Here is a 6,819-nt window from a genome sequence, read left to right on the forward strand (position 1 = left end):
GCCAGTCCTAGTGTCTTTAGGACAGCAGGAGGTAGTGGAGCTGGCCTGTGACCTGCTGCTTAGGACTTGATAGACCGAATGTCACCAGACTCCTGCTAACACTTTCCAAGAAGAGATTTGCTAGGTTGGACCAAAATGCCTTTGAGGCCTCCATATTCAGGTTTGTGCTCAGGAGCATGACCTGTTCTTTTCATCAGGCAGCAGTCTGTATGCAGTGAAAATCTGGTTATTTGTGTGCTCTTTGCTCATACTTGAGCAAGACCTGTGGACAAGTCATCAAGAAGAATTGGCGGTAGCTCTAGGTTGCCACGAAACCTGTGACATGGGTAGTTGAACCATTGTTTTTGTATCTGTAACATCACTTGGACCCTTAGTAGTCCCAGTCAAAAAAGGATACTTAGTGAATACTATAGCTTCAAGTTTCTGATGGGCCACCTGGATCCAAGCAGGGCTAGACGCAGTCAGCGGTCGTCAAAAATTCTTGCTTTGCTTGCAGTTCCCAAAAGACAAGTCCCATCAAAGCTCGGTAATGATTACACACACTGGGCATCTTGAGTCTAAAGGGATTCTGATCATCTGTTAATAGTGCCTGGAATGAACACAGATAAGTGTGATGAGGGACAGGAGGAGGAGACTAGAGTGATTGCCAAGCATTTGCTCCTTTCTTAACGTAGCACCTGGGAGTAGACTAGTAAAAGAACACAGTAGAAGTGAGAATCCCTCACACCTGTCTAGGTTGTAGGTTCCCATAGAACATCAGCTAAGACGAACTGAGCCGGAAGGAGTTTTCAGTTCTTTGACTGGGACGTGGAGTGATTCCTCTCTCTAAGTTTTTTGTTTGTTTGTTTCTGTTTTTCCATTTTTGTGTGTGTTGTGCTGGGGCTCAAACACAGAGCCTTATGTATGCTAGGTAAGCACTTTACACTGAACTAGTCTTCCAGCCACTGAAGAGGAAATTTATGATGAGAGGTAATATTGATCCCAGATCTTTGTATCTGTGTTCCTGTATCTTAAGACCGTCTCCATCACCTGGAAAAGGAGAGGACCACTGCTCACCGCCAGGTGGTTTGCTTAATGCCACAGAGAAACCAGCAGACTGCCAGTTCACCATGTCCTCTCATGGGTGTTTGACTGAATAGAAGTCTCTGGATGCTCCTGGCCTACTTTGAGCTGTAATAGACATCTTAAAAGAAAAGAATAATTTTTTGTTCTCCCAAAATACTGTGGACCAAACTTGAAATAACAAAAACCAAGGACTATAATAGAAGTGTATAGACTCTTAAGTGTGCAAAGGAAAATTGGGAAGGTATGCAGCAGACTTTCCAGTGGCTTCTGGGAGTGTAGATCAGCTGCTCCTAACTTAGTGTGGTGGACCCCTGAGAATTCACTGGATGTGGTTCATGATGTCTGAAGTATATTAGTTTGAGTTTAAATAATTTATTGGGAGGAGTCCCTGTTAAAAAAGAAAGACCCACAATTGTGGATGGTTCTGACATGTCACTGATGTCATGTGGACCGTATTTCATCACAGTCCACACTCATTCCTGCCACCGCCTGTCCCCAGGGTCAGCACTGTCAGGAGTCTGCAGAATGTATTAAGCTTGCTGAGCGTTGGTCCCAGGGGTTCTTTGGTTGATTTCAAAAAAGTTATATATCTCTGAAATGGTAAACTGAATCCTAAAACAAAGAAACTCAGGGAAGAAGAGAGAAGCTCAGGGAAAGAAATGGTTTTGTCTAATGAAAAGTTTGTGGTGTTCATTATCCACAAACAGCAGATTTTATTGGGTCGTTGTTCTTTGACTTAAATTCCTGCCTCAGTTTCCAAGTGCTAGAATTACAGGTGTGCACCATCATGCCAGACTCAGGTACTTTGTTCTGAGTATCTGTCTACTGGTTGTATGCGTAAGATCTACTCATCTGTGAGACAGTCTTTTGGAGGGCTTGGGGTTTTTTGTTTTGTTTTGTTTTCAGACAGGGTTTTTCTGTGAAGCCATGGCTATCCTGGAATTCACTTTGTAGCCTAGGATGGCTTTTAACTCCAAGATCTGCCTGCCTCTGCCTCCCTAGTGCTGGGACTAAAGATGTGCACCACCACACAGCAAGAGTCTTTGCCAATGTTAATTGTGAAGTGTTCATGTTACTAAGACATTAATGATTATTGGTATTAAGTGAAGTCATATGTTATGCCTTAGGCTAGTTATGACCTTTTATTCGTGTATGTGAATTGTTACTATTCTAACATGAGCAACTGGGAAATCTCTGTTGATTCAGGACTCTGCTCCCTTGCCAGAGGCATGCACGCACGCATGCGCCCTACCTTTCTGTAGTAAAACAGGGTTTAGGCTAACTACCCAGAAAAAGGCCATTGCCAGTAAAGTCAGTCTGTGGATCCATCCCCCTAGTCTTAGGAAAAGAAATAAGGCTTAGAGACCAGGAGTGATGGTCCATACCTGTCAGCTGCAGCATTAGAAAAGCTGAGGCAAGAGGGATTTAAGTTTTAAGTCAGCTACATAGGTCCTGTCACAAAAGAAAGACCGAGCATGGTGGCTCGTGTCCATAATGCTGGCATTGTGATATGAAAGCAGGAAGTGCAGGAGTTCAAAGCCAGCCTGGGCTACAAGAGGCTGGGTTGGGGCATTCTGCCTGGAGATAGATCTTTCCCTTTCTTACTGACTTGGTATTCAGGACCAGTAGAAAGATTTCCAGAGGCAGAGAAAGTTCCATAAAGGAGTGGAATTTGTATATGAGAAAGCAGTCTTGTGACAAGTATCCCAAGTTGGGGAAAGGAATATTAAAACTAAAGCTTAGAATAGGGGGCATACCTTTAATCTTAACACTTCAGAAGTGACACGAAGATCAGGAGTGCAGGGTCATCTTCAGCTACAAAGAGAATTTGAGGCCAGCCTGGACTGTATGAAGCCCTGCCCTCGGAAGCAAAAGGCTGAAAGTAGTAGGTGTAGTGGTTCATGTGTCTCATCCCAGCACTCAGGAGGCTAAGGCAGGAGAGCTGCTGAGTTCAAAGCCAGCCTGGGTTACATCGAAATAGGCCAGTCTTAGCTATATTTGTACATTTTGAGACCTTATCTCAAAAATCAAGTTGACAAAGCTAAATTCCTGGGGAGAGGAAAGTCAAGGTGCACAGGGTAAAATGGTTTTTTTGTTGTTCAGTTTTTGTTGTGTTTGAGATAGGGTCTCACTATTTAACACAGGGCTGACCCAAGGATCAAAACAATTCTGCCTCAGTCTCCTGCATGCTGAGATTCCCGGCAGGAGCCACCAAGACCTGGTGACTGAATTTTGACTGTGTCATAGCCCACTGTCCTGCTGTGACAGAATAGCCAGGACTGGGTAGTCTGAGGACAGATGCAGCCTGATGGTCTGCAGGCCGAGATGTCAACATGAAAACACTAGCAGCATGACCAGAAATTCTGTACTCAGTGTGGCAAAATTGGCTTTGTGTTGCTGGAGGAGGAAACTGGCTGCCTGCCTCCTTCACCCACACCACCCACGGGGAGGAAAGTTTCATGGGCTCTCCTCAATCTTCTCTTGGTCCTCATTAGAGACACCAGATTCTTGGGAGCTCCTTGCAATTTTACGTGACTTTGCTTCTCTACCTGAGAATAAATATTCTGTATTCTGTTGCCTGGTTGTTGTGGTGTCTTTTATAAAGGACCCTGGGGCATGAAATTAACCCAAGAAACAAATGCTGAGGCACTCTGCTGCTTTTCCTATCCTTAGCTGAGCTAGGGCTTCCCCAGAACAGTTGGAACTCTCGTGTGAAGATAAGGGGACATGAGTAGCCCATGCTTTTCTTGGCCTCCAGATTGTCCTGGCTTTAGATTGCAGAGGGCCAGGGAGGTGGCTGCTCTCTGGTGTCAGTTGTGAAACAGAGTTAGAAAGTGGAGGAGGGGTGTTGAATGACAAGCTGGGTGTGGTGATGCATCTGTAATCTAAACACTTGCAGGAGCTGATTGCTGAAAATTTTGAGTACTGCTGGGGCTGTAGCACTCTGGACCATGTGGTGAGATCATGTGTCATCAAAACTAAAGGGTTAGGTGAGAGGCTTAACACTGATGCCTGACACATCTGCTCCTGCTGTCCAAGTGACACACATCCCCTCTGCCTTAGCCGTAGCTAATGGACAGACGAGGCCCACAGGTGAGAGCATGCATGCCTTTTTGTGTCCTTTTAGCCTGAGACTGTGGCTAGCTTTTGCCAAGGTAAGAGAGAGTTTTTTCCCTAGAAGACTACTCTTGTTTTAAGCTTTAATCTCTTACATCCTTATCGGTGTGTTTTCAGCATTCCGATTTGTCAGTTTAACAGCCTACTGAGTTTAGATTATAATTATTCCCGAGGGCAAACTTCCCCATTTACACCTGAAAGAACAAATATGTGGCCAAGTGGGCGTGGTGTGTGTGTGTGTGTGTGTGTGTGTGTGCACACGCATGTACACACACTGTTAATTTTGCTGTTTGATAGCTGTAGCTGCTAAATATGTATAGAAATGATTAAGATACGGCTCGTGAGATGACTCAGTGGGTAAAGGCACTTCATCCCAGAGCCAGCTTCTAAAGATATGAGCCTTGGGGTGATGCCTTCAGCCCTCAGTAGTGGGGCAATAGTGCATACCCCTACACATTTTATTTTTTAAGATTTGCTTGTCTTTTAAAATAAATATATATTTAAATGTTTGTGGGTGTTTTGTCTGTATGTTTGTGCAGTGGCTGTGGAGGTCAGCAGAGGACATTTGATCCCTAGAACTGTGCGGGCAGTCGTGAGCCACCCTATGGCAACCAAGCTTGGGTCCTCTGCACAATGACTAAGCTGTCTCTTCAGACCCTAGTTTTGAGACAAGATCAGGCTGGCCTGAACTCCCAGCATTCTTCCACCTCAAGTGCAGACAAGTATACAGCACTACGCCAGCTCCAGCAGCTGTGCTCTATGGCCAAAGGTTTACAAGAGTGTACTTCCAGTGCTCACCCCTCTGAGGGCTCCCCCGCCCCCCAGCTCTCCTAAGAAAGCGTCCTTTACCAAGGACACTGATAGCCTGTGCAAGCCTAACCAGAACACACTTTCTGCTATATCTGATTTCTCAGCAGTATGAACAGTACTTCCTATGGCACTAGAGGAACACACTTTTTGATGTTTTTTGACCTTGTCTCAGGCTCCTTGAATCACCTCCTCATGCCTCAGGTCTTGGCCATTTCCTCTTCTCTGCTACAGGCAACTTTGTTCAATCCCATGGCTCAATCTGCTGGAAACCCCCAAATCTATCCCGAGACCTGACTATTGGGTTCTGGGGCAGGAGCAACAGCTATGCTTGCACCAGGGATGGTTTCTCGTTATCTAAGAACAGCATGGAGCCCGGCAAACACCACTAGCCCTAACCGTGAGCCCTGCTCTGAGTTTCTCCGCCAGCCTCACCTCACAAAATAACATCACACTTGTCTATTGCTCAAATTAGAAACCTGGAATTCCACGTGGATCCTGCTTCTGCCTCTGAGCCAATAAAACACCAAGTCCTTTGGATCAGTTGTCCATTGCTGTGTCACAAGTCTCCTCAAAACAGTGGCTTGTCAGATGTGGCAATGCCTGGCGTTAATCCTAGTTTGCAGTAGGCAGACTTGTGGCCTACCATAGATAAAGTCATCCACTCTTCACAACAACTGTGTTATGGTTCCTGTCTTACAGATAAACAAGCAGAGAGAGGGTGTATGAATTGCCCTACACCACGTTGCTAGGGAGAAACAGTCCAGACTTCTGGGCTTTCTGGTTCTAGGCCCCACACTGTTCACATTGCTTCATGTTTGCCTTATGCTATTTTGGAACTGATTCTCTAGGATATGTCTTCCCTTGTACTCTAGGGAGTATGTATGTCTTCACCACAGAATTCTCAGCAACAGCAGGGGTTGTACTGAACTTTGCCATATTAATGTGTTTTTGAATGTTTATCCTCCAGAAAACGCCTCACAATCATTTTCTCATACAATTTAATCTTAGTGCTGGGAATCAAATCCAAGTATCCCTTCTGCTGGGCAAGTGCTCTACAATGGCTGAGCTACATCTCCAGCCCCTTAGACTTTTGTTACTGTTTTGAGACAGGGTCTCTTTGTAGCCTTGACTGGCCTGGAACTAACTGTAGACTAGGCTGGCCTCAAATTCATAGAGATCTGCCTGCCTCTGCCTTTCAGGTGGGATTAGAGATGTGTGCCACTTCTCCTGGCTTCCTTTATATAATAAAAATTTAGTCGGGCACGTTAGCACACACCTGTAATTCCAACACTCAGGGTGGCAGAGGCAGGCAGATCTCTGAGTTCAAGGGCAGCCTGGTCTACAAAGCAAGCATGTCAGGACAGCCAAGGCTGTCTCAAAAAAACAATAGATAGATAAATAAATAAAGTAATTAATTAATTAATTTAATAGTCTTTTCACTTTTATGAGCCAAATAGTTACTCTAATACCTAATATTATTCTTTTCTGAACCCTTATTGTATTTTGTTGTCCCTCTCCATCTTCTTGCATACTGTATATAGAGGCATCCTGAGGGTAAAGGAGCAGAAAATTCACTTACTGATTTGATCCCTCCCTATTTCAAGCACCATTTATTGTGCCCCACCATGGGAAAACTGCAGTGGGTCCAGTCTGGGACTCTGTGATGAAAACAGAATTTCTCACAGATGAGGAAAAGTTGACTGACACTTCCATCCACCCAGCAGGTGATTCAGTGGCAGACCTAGGCCCATGAGCAGATAAGAGTGCCCAGAAAAGAGGCGTTGTCCTCCAGTAATTGGTTTGCTCATATGGCTTTGGCCAATCAGA

The sequence above is a fragment of the Acomys minous genome, assembly GCF_964271855.1.
Source record: "Acomys minous genome assembly, chromosome: 14".
Taxonomy (NCBI): domain Eukaryota; kingdom Metazoa; phylum Chordata; class Mammalia; order Rodentia; family Muridae; genus Acomys; species Acomys minous.